This window comes from Haliotis cracherodii, unplaced genomic scaffold, assembly GCF_022045235.1.
Source record: "Haliotis cracherodii isolate W230 unplaced genomic scaffold, xgHalCrac1.p SCAF_13, whole genome shotgun sequence".
In the NCBI taxonomy this organism is placed as follows: Eukaryota; Metazoa; Mollusca; class Gastropoda; order Lepetellida; family Haliotidae; genus Haliotis; species Haliotis cracherodii.
Window position 1 is genome coordinate 7,774,767 of NW_027266268.1, and position 14,749 is coordinate 7,789,515.

At 39.3% G+C, this 14,749-nt stretch overlaps 1 protein-coding gene across 1 annotated transcript in view; it reads left to right on the forward strand.

The window, feature by feature from the left end:
- The window catches only part of LOC139459567 (uncharacterized protein C1orf21 homolog), a 99,411-nt gene that overhangs the window by 15,683 nt on the left and 68,979 nt on the right, over positions 1–14,749 (forward strand). The gene's annotated exons all lie outside the window — the stretch shown is intronic.

The following is a 14,749-nucleotide window of genomic DNA, read 5'->3' on the forward strand; positions in this document are numbered from 1 at the left end:
ATGTTCAAATTACTACTACTACTACTGCTGCTACTGCTACTGCTACTACTACTACTACTACTACTACTACTACTACTACTACAGGTATTGTGTTGATATTATTGCCCATTGGATAACTGATGATGTTTGTATGATATAGAACTGCAAGCATGTAGGTGTTACTTGCCATTGCATAACTGATAGTTATAATATATGAAGCTGCAAGACTTCAAGCCATTTAAAGGCTTTCCTTTAATACTTTAATAACGTTTCAATTATACATTGTGTCAGAGTAATCCGAAGACTACTTTATTTTGCAGCTTCTTCATCAGCTTGTTTCTCAAATTAGCCAGGTCCTGGCATGTATGGTCTAAACAAATGTTCAGCTGTGTACCTTATCCCAGTTAAAGTGCCTGGAGGTTGTGTTGTGTTGTGTTGTCTGACAACAACTATTTCACAGATTTATGGAAGAGGTAATCAGTTTATTGTGTGGTATGGCAGAGATTTATTTAGATCTATTCAGAGTCTGTGGCATATTTTGGAAAAAATTCCCAAAGTGGAATTAGAAATGTTCACTTTTTGTCTATATGTTATGTGAAACCTGTATGGCTGCAACTACATAAGGGGGATACTGCTGAAATACTGCCAATGTGACTTTAAATTTTAACTCGTTAAGGTACCAACTGCACACAATACCTTTACAATATTAATGAAGTCAGAAATTTAAATATGATTTACAATGTAAGTTTGTGTGTATACAATATTGAAGAAAATTGAATTGTGATAATATCTAGTTTGAGAGTTCTCTACTGTAATAATTCACACTTTTGTATGATTGTATTAAGGGCCAGTGGCCTTATAGTGAATAAATGGTCTGTTAATGTAGTTATAACCAATGTTTTAGAGGTGTTGTATTTCACAGATAGCAGAACCAATTAAGAGGAAGAGGCTTTCAAGCTGTGTTTTTCATTATTTTATTGAATGCAGTGTTAAGATACAATGATAAGCGACCTGGATTAAACAAAATAAGAACTTTAAAAAATGTCAGTTTTGAACAAAATAACCACATTTGTCCCCAATTTGCCTGCCAATGGCACTTAGTTTGAAATCCTAGTGAAATCCCTTCATGTGCTTGCTCATTTCCACAAGTTTCTAGACTAGAGTTGTTTTATTTTCAGACTTTCTAGCCCAATAGGTTGAGATGCAGTAGGCAACAAGTTTATGTTGATCGTTACAAAGAAAAAGGGTGGTGGGGCAGCCTTGTGGTTTAAGCGTTTGCTCGTCACGCCGAAGATCAGGGTTCAGTTCGCCATATGGGTACAATGCGTGAGGCCCTTTTCTGGTGTTCCCTGCTGATGTTGTAAAATTCCAAATTGGAATTCACAAATTCATGTTGTTATAACTAATGATATTGCTTTGTTGGTGAGATTTGTATGTTACTGATAACAGTGAAGAGGACTGAAGAGGCTTTGATGCTAAGTTTGACATTGCATAGCTGCAGTGTTGAAATACATCTCAACCGTTTGGGATTCCAGGGCAGAATAGGTCCCCAGTGCCCCATACTTGTCTCCACCTGGGGATTCCGCCATCATTCCGGGGCAGAATAGATCCCCAGTTCCCCATACTTGTCTCCACCTGGGGATTCCGCCATCATTCCGGGGCAGAATAGATCCCCAGCGCCCCATACTTGTCTCCACCTGGGGATTCTGCCATCATTCCGGGGCAGAATAGGTCCCCAGTGCCCCATACTTGTCTCCACATGAGGATTCCGCCATCATTCCGGGGCAGAATAGATCCCCAGTGCCCCATACTTGTCTCCCCATGGGGATTCCGCCATCATTCAAGGTCAGAATAGGTTCCCAGTGCCCCATACTTGTCTCCCCATGGGGATTCCGCCATCATTCAAGGTCAGAATAGGTCCCCAGTTCCCCATACTTGTCTCCATCTGGGGATTCCGCCATCATTCCGGGTCAGAATAGGTCCCTAGTACTTCATACTTGTTTCCCAATGGAGATTCCGGGCCACAGAAGGTCCCCTGTACACCATGCTTGTATCCCTGTGAAGATTCTTGGACAGAACAGATCATCAATACCTCATACTTCTTCCGACCCGTGAAGATCCGGGGTAGAAAAGATCTTCAGCAACCCATTCTTGCCGTAAAAGGTGACTATGTTTGTTGTAAGAGGTGACCAACGGGATCAGGTTGTCAGGCTCACTGACTTGGTTGATGCATGTCATCGTATCCCAATTGCGGGGATCGATGCTCATGATGTCAATCACTGGATTGTCTGATCCAGACTTGATTATTATCCCCTGCCATGAAGTGGAAAGGGGATATAGGAATGGGTGCCGTCCGTCCTTCCGTCCATCACATTTCGTTTCCGGAGGAGATCTTGAAAACCGTACCATATTTCTACACCAAACTTGGCGCATAGATAGGTCTAGTGGTGAAAAGATGCCTTTTGATAGTTTGGGATTTAAAAAAAATATTTTTTTTTGAGTTTCCATGGCAACGACTTTGACAGACTGAAAATGGCGGTAGTCCTCGTTTCTGGAGCAGATCTTGAAAACCGTACCCATTTTTCTTCACCAAACTTGGCACATAATGTCATCTCACAGTATTGAATACATTTTCTTTCTTGTTCGTAAGTTCTGCATTACTTGTGTGTATATTCCTCCAAAAGTGTCTTGGACATGGTTGTTACATTCTCTTAATAACTTCATGCAGAAACACAACTCATTACAAATACAACAGTGTAACTGAACTTAAACCTACTCAACTGTATAAACACTGCCTCCTGTCCTGTATATATTCTTGTCAACCATACTCTGTACTTCACCTGCTTGATGACGGTGTTAGAACCTACACCGAAACCATCGCTCCTAATTGTAATATTGAAGTTGTTCGTCCATATGTCTCATCCTTACTCATTACAAATACAGTTACGTATTCCATCATAACTGCAGATGGCAAAACAACACCAGTAATAACTTTTTTTTGTGCTGCAATTAGTCCATTTACAAAAATGTCCAGTGAACATAGTTCACAGGATTATGTTCACAGGAGCTAATGCATTGCACACAACCGGACATGTCATATTGGCGGGGGATATGAGTATTTCATGCTTGTTTACAGATTGTCGTCATATAGCTGGAATATTGCTGAGTGTGTCATTAAACAACAAACAAACAAAGCTCATACTTCTCACCCTGTGGAGATTCTTGGACAGAATACGTCCCCAGTACCTCATGCTTGTCATAAGAGCCCACTGTGGGTTGGATGGTCCATCTCTGTGACTTTTTGCATGTCATTGTGCATGTTCGCATTCAACAATTATATAATCATGTTGAAAATATCGGTGCTTGTTTTGACATTGCATTGATGCAACATGTTTATTTAGAAATGTCTGATTGTATAAATCTTAAATGAGCTTTAAGAATGGATTTGAGGGTGCATACCTGCACTCATTGTGGCATTGAAGTGATGTTAGTGTTATGTGTTTACCTATAAAACATTTGAGTGATAAATGTTGGGCATGTTTTAAAAGGGAGTGCACATTCACTCACTTACTCAGTCAACTTTTTGTCATACAAGTGAGTGAGTGCAGTATTGCTTTACAACACATCCAGTCTTGCAACTATGTCATGATATCATTTGAAGAATAACATTGGTGGCTGTTACATATAACTTTATTTTCCATACATATTATGCTACTAATTCAAATTGTTGTATTCCGGGCATACCGCATACATCTTGGGGAATAACACAACATTGGCGGCTATTACATGTCGATATGCTGCGACACATTACTGGTCATTACTGACTGATAAACCACCGACGTGCAAAAAGTAAATTGTCTAAATATCTCAAATATAGAATTGTTAGCAAGCTGAACTATTGTCAGATGAAATGAAGACATTTTTGGGGTTATTTTACATGATGGAGAATGATTTGTTCAATTTAAATTCATTTCAAAGATGATGAATATGTCATATTCATATATTGACACCTTGGGCTTTACAAAATGAAAACAGAATTTGTGGCACAGATTTCTCGGATGTGAATTGAATGCAAGTATTGACTGTGGCTGCTTTCGTTCAGTATTGATCTTAAAGCCTTTGAAACGTAAAAATTTGAGTTATCACCCATTTTGCATGATGCTAATGATTCTTTTTGCTGGCACAAGTCCAAGCGAATGTTCCCCGTTGGTGATGTACTGCCTCAGCTAGCACTGGAGGTTTAGGCTTGATGGGAGAGTGGGGATTAAAAAACAGTTATCACATGGCTAGAGGTGGCTTAATGCTACAGAGGCTGTTGTGAAACTCACCAGGGGGACACAGTCAGTCTAGATTAGCTGAAGAGGAGATTGTATTGCTTTTCTTTGTGGTGCTTGGAGTATACTTCACGTACAGTAACATGCTGTTGAAATATGGCGATATCATAAAATAATGTCCTCATTGTGTTGTGTATTTATTATTGAGTGTTTCTTTACAATGCCATCTACATATATTTCATAAGCATGAAGGAAAGAGTTGAATTGTATGAATGTGTGTTCTGTTGATAGTGAATCAAAAGCTTGGTGTATTGGGTTTCATTTTTTAAAATATATTTTTGCAGACAGTAATAAAGATATAACTCCATTATTACTTTTAGTAATAACATTATATTAGTGATCTCATAAACAATGTTTTATTGATTTATAGGAAGAGGATGAATTTTCAAAAAGTCCAAGATCATATTGTGTCAATATTTGATTGTCTTCTAATTCATATGTAAATGCGTTCATGCAAGTGTTCTTAACCTGTTAATAACCATTCTGTCCAACAGTTATTGTGACTGACAGGGGGCACGGGTGCCCCAGTCGTCTAAGGCGCCGCAATTCGCTGTGCAGAGTTGCGTCCCTTGGGCACCCCAGAAATCCATGATTGTGGGTTCGAATCCTGGTTCACCCCAATTATGTTTCTAGTTTGTCAGCACCATACCCATACTCGTGGGTTTCACAGAAGTGGTAGACATCTAAGACCTGCATCACTTCGGGCTTTCCTCCCACATTAAGCTGACACACCGTGATATAACTGGAATACTGTTAAAAGCGGCATTAAACCCAACTCACTCACTATTGTGACTGACATAAGTAGCGTCCCGTTCCTAATCCCCACCCACTATTACCACAATACCCCAGACACTTAAACAATTTATTTGTTTTAGCTCCTTTACTGCAAAGCTGTTTTTTCAAAGAACAGATAGAGAACTGTCACTCCAAAACTGTTAAAAGGTCAGACAAATAAGAATATTTAGCTACATAAAACATGCACCATTGCAACCTATTATTGAAAAGTGCAGCCTAATATTTATGTCTACATGCACCAAGTGCATGTGAAACAAATTCAAACTTTTGTCTGATGTACACTTACTTTTCTACCCAACAACAATTTTTGAACTCCCAAAATTCCTTTAAACTTTATGCACCATACTACACAACTTACCCTTGTGTTTTGCGTGATTTGTCATGCTTTCTTGGGCTTGTCATCAAATTGTTGGTACTTCAAGATTGTGTTAAGATGTTCTTTTTACTTTTTACGTCAATACAGCATTAAATAAGCCCTCTGGCTTTTTTCCAAGTGCAAGGTTTTTCATTTTCTACCAAAGCCTCGGAGGTTTGTTTTGTCCAACTTATGAACTATCTAAATGCAAGAAATACTTGAAAAAATAAGAAAACATAAGGAAACCTTGCAGTGAAACAATACAGAGTGTTGCGTAGAAAAGGCATTCAATCAAAGGGTGTGAGAGAAAGACCATGTGTGGCATGCACACAACTGAAGTCATAGCATAAAAAATTGAACATACTTTCATCACCTGCCCAGGTGGCTTAGTGGGAAAACAGTGGGTTACAAAACTAAACATGATACGTGAGGATTCAGGTTCGATTCACGTCATGGAATTTTCAGGTGAAAAAAATTGTGACCAATCATAAACCAACATTATGTTCATATCCAAAGGGCAGTTTTTGAAATGTCAATTGTAAAACCTGGGTCTATGTCAACTCAAAAACTGTTCAATATCTTTCAACATAATTTGGCAGAAATATAAAACAGATCCTGAAGTGGTGCCTTTTGCTCTTTGTGGATATTTTACTCTCTTTTTCTCAATTTACTGACCGCCTCTGTGGTCCAGTGGTAGAGTGTCTGCCCGGAGAGCGGAAGGTCCGGGGTTCGATACCTGGCCGCGTCATACCAAAAGACGTTAAAAGATGGTACTTGTTGTTACCCTATCTGGCGCTCGGCATTAAGGGGCTAAAACAAGGACTGGTCGGCTCGGAGTCAGTATACTATGTCTGAGTGGGGTATTCATGTTAAACTGCAGCATGGTATCTCAGTGAGCTAGCACTATAAATCGGCATCAGTCCGGACTAGTACAAGCAGCCAAACACACACACACACACACACGTGTATGCACGTCGCTATATAAGTGCAATAATCTTGGACACGACGTTAAAACCAATTTCACCTCACCTCACCTCAATTTACTTTTTGGATTTAGGTCTTTGAAAGGCATTTAGAAGTGATTCCCATAAGGAAGAGAATTTATGGATGTCGACTTCTTTTTTATGAGGAAAACAACGTTTCGGAGTATATGCTTACTCCTTCATTAACCTGATGAATACTGTTAAAAGCGGCGTTAAACCAAACTCACTCACTCACTCAATCACCTTTTGCTATTTAGGAATGTTTCAAAATTTGTTTTTATCCCTGTTTCCATGAAAACAAGTTAGACTTAGCTGAAATGGAGGAAAGTCTCATTTCTGGAGCAGAACTAAAAAACTATTCAAAATTTTTCATCCAAACTTCATACATATATTAATTAATCAGGGGCTAAGGTGGTGCCATTTTGCTATTTTGGAATTTAAAAAAATATATGTTTTTTTCCTGTTTCCACATCAACAAGTTTGACTATGACTGTGCAGAGGGGTGTGTTTGTCTGGATCATATCTCTAAAACTAATAGGTATTCTTTCATGACACTTGGCTCACACAAAGACTGGGTTGTCAAATGGTGCCTTTGGCTACTTAGGGGGTTTAGAATTTACATTTTCTTTTGTTTCCATGGCAAGAAGTTTGACTTTTACTGTTCATATTGGTGTGCACCTGACATAGAAATAGAAAGTCCCGAATCCCAATTCCATTTTGAAAAGTCAGTACCTACGGACAGACAGACAGACAGAAATTCTCTCATCAAGTTGGACTTAAATAACAGTCAGATGATTTGTTCTTTTGAATTTGTAGGGACCGTTTTTTTTTGTCATATTCTGATGACTCTTGTTTTATGTTTTCGTGATGTCAGACTTTACTGATAATGAGGGTAGTGCTCGTTACCAGAGCAGAACTTCAAAACCGTTTGATGATTTGGGATATTAAAAAATGCTTAAATCATTATGTATTTTTTCTCTCTGTGAACTGAAGGTATCCAATGGCAATGAACCAAAATAAGGTATCAGTAGCCAAACTCCATTTCAGAATTGCACCAGACCAGGGGGATATGTCATCTCCTGACGAATTGTTTTATAATGCGACTACTGTATCGTTTCACTATAATGTATCCCAATGTTTTCTTATTCTTTCTGGTATTCTGGTCATTTAGACGGCTGTTAGTTAAAACCCTCCTTGACACATTGGGTAAATATATGAACCAGTTTTAAGAATGAATATTGTTGTTTGTTTGTTGTTTAACGCTGCACTCATCAATATTCCAGCTATATGACGACAGTCTGTAAATTATCAAGTCTGGATGAGACAATCCAGGGATTGATATCATTAGCATCGATTTATGCAATTGGGATGCGATGCATCAACCAAGTCAGCGAGCCTGACCATCCGATCCTGTTAGTCGCTTTTTAAGAAAAGTATGGGTTGATGAAGACCAATTCTAACCTTGATATTCACGGGTCGAAGAATGAATGTCTCTGATCCCAGTTATGGTTAATGCTTCATACCTATTTATCTTAAATAAACTTAAACTTTCAATTTTTATTAAAAAAACGTTTTTGTCATCTGTATCCTCACTTTGGATGTTTCCAATTGATATGTTATGGCCTAAGGAAATCCATTCTCTTGCCTTATACATCCTAGACATGAATGAAAACAGATTCTTTAATGAAAATTGGTCATCTGTACTCCCAAGAATCTTTTTTATTTTGAAGAACAAAATGATCAATTTATGGCGAAAGAAACACCTTTCTCTTACCTTCAGACATCCTAGACATGAATGAAAACAGACTCTTTAATGAATATTGGTCATCTGTACTCCTGAAAATCTTTTTTATTTTGAAGAACAAAATAATCAATTTATGTCGAAAGAAACACCTTTCTCTTGCCCTTAAAGCATCTTGGACATGTATGAAACAGTTCCGTTAATGAAGCATGATTAGTTTTTTGCACCTCCTGTTGTAAGTGGCGGAATCAATACTGCGCTGACAATACCCAGGTCTTCTCTCACGGATGGTGACCCAGCTGATGCTCCTCTCAATCGGCAATTGTTGCAGCGTAAATGATTTAAGGAGGTCATGACCTTTGATATGGAACTCAAGCATCCTTAGATTACCACTTGCCGATTCTTCGCTCCTTTCTTGTTCACTCAAACATTTTGTTTTCTTCAGAGATCTCTCCCACAATGATGCTTGAGGGCGTTTTATTGGGAGTAGTTTGTTCATGGCTGATTGAGTACTGTATTTGAATAATAAGTACCATGAGCAGATAGAGTGGAAGGGGACAAGTTACAGTGATGATATCTCGTAGTTAACTATGACCAGTTGACTATAACAGTTATCCATGTTGTATGTCGTATGTCCAAGGTGGGAAGAATTTTTATAAGAAAATTGCTGACAACTGACATTAGACATAATCTGCGACCTTCACAGGATATTGGGGGGCACAGGTTGCCTAGTTGTCTAAGGCGCCGTGATTCGCTGTGCAGAGTTGCATCCCTTGGGCACGCCAGAAACCTATGATTGGGGGTTCGAATCCCGGTTCAGTCTGATTATGTTTCTAGGTTTGTCAGCACCATACCCGTGTTCGTTGGTTTCACCGAAGTGGTAAACGTCTAAGGCCTGCATCACTTTGGGCTTTCCTCCCACATCAAGCTTACACGCCGTGATATATTATGTAACCGAAATTAGGGCTGCAACGATACAGGAAGGTCACGATACAATACGCATCTTGATTTCTGGTCACTTTACGATACGTATCTCGATACGCAATGATACAAAAACAAGACTTAAAGCATGTCAAGATTGAACCTTTCATGATTTTGGAACAGTCAACATTATTTTATAATAACAAGACTACTGAAGTTGTTAAGCTTCAAAGTGGAACTTTCTCTAACTTTCCTTCAAAACAATTCAAAGTTCAAACACCAGAAAATAATTAATGTACTTCACCAGTGATACAACTTCAAAGAATTTGTATGCAATGGTCGAAGAAATCGTATCTGAAATTATTGTTTTTTCAGGAATAATATATTCCAATATTGTGTTACTTTAGTTGCAGCTTTCACTCTATATGTATTTATAATTATAAAAACCACAAACGTATCATTTTGGTACTGGTGATTGCTGTTGCAGGATATTTTTACGTATGGAACAATTTGACCAGTCACCGTAGGGACTTCCCCGCGACAGGTATTTAGATTGCGAAAATGTTATGTTGAATTATATTAGCCAAATTGCCACAAATATGACTTTTAACGAGTCAAAGTATGTCATTTTTAATATATGTATCCATTCTTTAGCAACTAAAGTTTGTTTCAATGCGTCAAAAGCGGTAATCTGACCGTGGTTGCTGTATCTCTTCACACACGATTTCACCTAACTTAATGAAAACAATATTAAATGAAATTTTGAATAAAATATTTTACAAACACATGTCCAGATATACAATGAACACGTTTTAATAAAAAGATATTACATGATGGTATTGAATTGCGTACTTCAGTTCGGTTTTGCTGACTGGAATTTCCGGTGTTATGTGCTTATGGTGATCAGCTGATAATGTTTTTTGAGATGGGGAAAAACATCTGTCAGTGTAAAACCTGAGCTTATTAAAAATATAAGTATGTTTTGGGGAGCCATGCGTTACCGCGTGGTATAACCAAGTTAGCGGTTTATTGAAAGGCACAATAGCGAGGAAAAGCTGTACTTGAGATTTGCGTTCCGTATCGTGGCGTAGCGATGAATGGGCCCACGTTTATCGTAAATCGTACCGTGGGTCAATGTTCGCTATGCATCGGAATATCGGTGTATCGTTTCACCCTTAACCGAAATACTGTTAAAAGCGGGGTTAAACCCAACTCACTCACTCACTCACTCACTCACTCACTCACTCACTCACTCACTCACTCACTCACTCACTCACTCACTCACTCACTCACTCACTCACTCACTCACTCACTCACTCACTCACTCACTCACTCACTCACTCACTCACTCACTCACTCACTCACTCACTCACTCACTCACTCACTCACTCACTCACTCACTCACTCACTCACTCACTCACTCACTCACTCACTCACTCACTCACTCACTCACTCACTCACTCACTCACTCACTCACTCACTCACTCACTCACTCACTCACTCACTCACTCACTCACTCACTCACTCACTCACTCACTCACTCACTCACTCACTCACTCACTCATGTCCTATAACCAGGGGTCCGGAAACCGTCATATGCGCCGGACATGTCCAAATGGGAATCTCAAATGTCCGGTTACCGGACATTTAAATTTTCCTCTCCGGACATTGTAAAAAGTATTGTTCGGACATTCTTAAATTTTGACCGGACATGATCAACAGTTAGGACTGAGCAGTTTCTGTCTGCAGTTGTAACACAATGAAGATTATCTACACTGACAAGCTTTGTTTCTTTGATTGCTGTAAATACATCGTACTATATGATAGTCCAATCGGTCAATCACTGCAATAGGCAATAAACTGAGTTGACACTGATTAATCGAGGATTAATTACTGAGAACATCTTTAATTTGAGTGAAAGGTGTTTACAACTGTACATAAATACCTTGCATCATCGATGTACCAGATTTATCCTCACAATGCTACGATACGTAACCTCAGACAAGTAGCGAAAGCGTGACGACAGCCAGTTGACCGATGCAGATCAGTCGAGCGGATCTGCCAAACCCTCAAAGTCTGGACGATCATTTGTAAGTCGTGGCTAACGACTTTCACTTGGTTGACATACAATGAGGATTTGCAGATTTTATTGTTTTCAGTAGCTAGTCGTATATTAAATCTTGTTTGACCGCCATTTTGCTTTCTGTGACGATCGATATAATTTTTTTTATGGTCAATAATTAAGTACAGATGAAAAAAGTATTCAAATAACTATTGCTATCAACGATATTTTAGTATTAGTGATTATATTATCTGTCTTGTTTTTAAATAATCTTTAGTTTAAGAAAAAAACTTTTCCCGTGAGGTCACGTGATCAAATATGGGATAATAGTCTTGATCCAAAAGTTACAACGCGTACACTTGAGCAGACTCATGAATATAACTCATGAATATTTATTGGACCATTCACTACGTTAACAGATCGTTATTATAACAGAAACAAACGTATGTTTTCCATGTATATCTAAAATGATATTATTTGTTATTAATTGTCCGGTGAATTAACAATTTAAATTGAAACAATTCATAATTCATCATATTATGAATACTTAACAACTTGTAATGTGTGTGAAAAGTCGTCCTAAAATACGCTATTTGAAGGGGGCGTGGCCTAAATGCAAATGTCCGATTGGGATTTTAAATTTTCAGGACCCCTGCCTATAACCCTATATATATTTTGAACCTTGTGGTCAGTCCAGGTCAGCAGATGTCCCAAGCAACCAATGCTTGTGGTAAAAAGCAATCAAATGGATTGGTGGCCAGGCTCTGTGACTTAGTTGATTGTGTGTCAACACACCCCTGTGATGTTATGATATCCAACACTGGATTGTCTGGTCCAGAATTGATTGTTTACAGGCTGCAGTCATTGGTGGAAACTTAACTGTTACATTCTGTGCAAAACCTTTGAGAGTACCACCCCCAAACATGGTTCTTAGCATCAGTTTCAGTAGAATTTAGTTTTATTATTTGGATTATTATTAGCTGAGCTTACTGGACCAAACACAATTTGACCCGTGAAGATCACGGGATAGAACAGGTCTTCAGCAACTCATGCTTGCCGTATAAAGGCGACTATGCTTGTCGTAAGATGCGACCAACGGGATCGGGTGGTCAGACTCGCTGACTTGGTTGAGGTATGTCATCGTATCCCAGTTGCGTGGATCGATGCTCATGATGTCATTATATGCAGACCGCTGTCATATAGGTGAAATATCGCTGAGTGCGGCGTAAAGCAACAAACCAACAACCAAACACAATTTTTCTAGACTTGAGGTGAGGTGAAATTGGGTTTAAAGTCGCGTCCAAGATTATTGCACTTATATAGCGACGTGCATGCACGTGTGTGTGTGTGTGTGTGGCTGCTTGTGCTAGTCCGGACTGATGTCGATTTATAGTGCTAGCTCACTGAGATACCATGCCGCAGTTTAACATGAATACCCCACTCAGACACAGTATACTGACTCCGATCCGACCAGTCCTTGTTTTAGTCCCTTAATGCTGAGCGCCAGACAGGGTAACAACAAGTACCATCTTTTAACGTCTTTTGGTATGACGCGGATGGGGATCGAACCCCGGACCTTCCGCTCTCCAGGCAGACGCTCAACCACAAGACCACAGAGGCGGCCTTCTAGACTTGAGAACAAACAATAAATGATAGAAACATGCGGCCTGGGTTCTTCTTTCAATAACAAGAGTAACTTCCCTTTCCATTTACCTCTGGAGTTTTAATGTCACTGAAATATCATAATGTGCAAAATGGTTTTTGAATATATAACTTCTAAATCGTATTGATGTCAATTTATTAATCAAATTAACTGCATAAATTTTTTTCTCTGCCTGTCCTTGCCTATCACTGTAAGCAGAATCTATCGATTGTTCATGTTCTTTGATATGTAGACTATTGATATGGAGACTACTATAGTCCTTGATGAAAGATATTGAAAACCAGTGGCAAGTCTTAGATGTATGACAAGATGCTTGATGCCTTGAATGGCTCAGCTGGGGTTCCTTATGGAGGCAGTGTGTACCAGTGAAGATCCGGGTTAGATTTGGCCTTCAGCAACCCATGCTTTCCTTAAAAAGTGACTATGCTTGTCATAAGAGGCAACTAATGGGATCAGGTTGGGTGGTCAGGCTCACTGCCTTGGTTGCATTTCTGCACGGATGCACATGCATGTACGTCTTTGATTTTTGCCATGTGAAGCAGCCAGAAAATGTTTGAGTAGCCAGAAGTTGAAAAGATTATGGACATTCAAAATGTTTGAGTTACATTTGAATGATTAAGTCACTAAATATGGACAAATCTGGAAGCAAACATATCGTAGCATATTCTAAAAAATCTCCAACTTGCTTTTTGACCACTAGAAATGGTTCAAAATTCGTAATTCATGCATGTTGGCCATTCTTGCAAGAGCGTACGTTCATGAAAACCAGTGCTGTCTAATCTATAGTCTAGGCGAATCTCATCTTAAATATGATCGTTTGTGATCTGAAATGTGTATATTCTTATGGAGAATGAGTTGTAGGTATATTCATTTAGGTTTGGTTTCGTCATTCCAAAATCGAAAATTTGCTTGTGTTTTGAACTTTACCCGTGATCGCATTTCTCTCTTGGATTTCTGCACGGATGCACATGCATGTACGTCTTTGATTTCTGCTTGGATTTAAGTGTAAAAAAGATATGGTTAATGACTTCTTGTAGGTCAACGAATACAATTTGACAATCAGGTATAAAAAAAATGTAGTGCAAAGCTCCACACAGTGATATAGGAATCAATTATGTACAGTAAGAGATGGCATGCAGTGTTGCGAGTATGCAAATCGCTGTTTTGATTGACAACTTTTGACGATTAAAGAAACTATTGAGTAAGTTTTTTATTGACATTTTTAGGTACAGTAGATCAGGGTTCTAACAACGTGTTGGTGCACATGCATTGCAGACACACGTGATGTAGGAGGGACATAGGAGGATCATAACTTGTAATAGCTACAATCGAGCCCAGAAATTCCAGCATAGTTTGGCAAGGGTGGAAACTGGACTTTTACAGTCAGTTCATGCCCTTGCCTCGGGAAGATGCCTTTAACCATGATAACTTAAAAACTACTTCAAGGATTCTTTTCCAATTGAGGATATAATTTCTATACCAATAGGCAAGGTGCAAAGTTTGATTGATATGGCCTGGGTTCTTCTTTCAATAGGGGCGGTCGGGTAGCCTAGTGGTTAAAGCGTTCGCTCGTCACGCCGAAGATCCGGGTTCGATTCCCAACATGGGTACAATGTGTGAAGCCCATTTCCGGTGTCCCCCGCCGTGATATTGCTGAAATATTGCTAAAGGCGGCGTAAAACCAAACTCACTCACTCACTCTTCTTTCAATAACAAGAGGGTCACGGGTGGCCCAGTCGTCTAAGGCGCCGTGATTCGCTGTGCAGAGTTGCGTCCCTTGGGCACGCCAGAAACCTATGATTGTGGGTTCGAATCCAGGTTCGTCCCGATTATGTTTCTAGGTTTGTCAGCACCATACCCATGCTCGTGGGTTTCACCGAAGAGGTAAAAGTCTGAGACCTGCATCACTTCGGGCT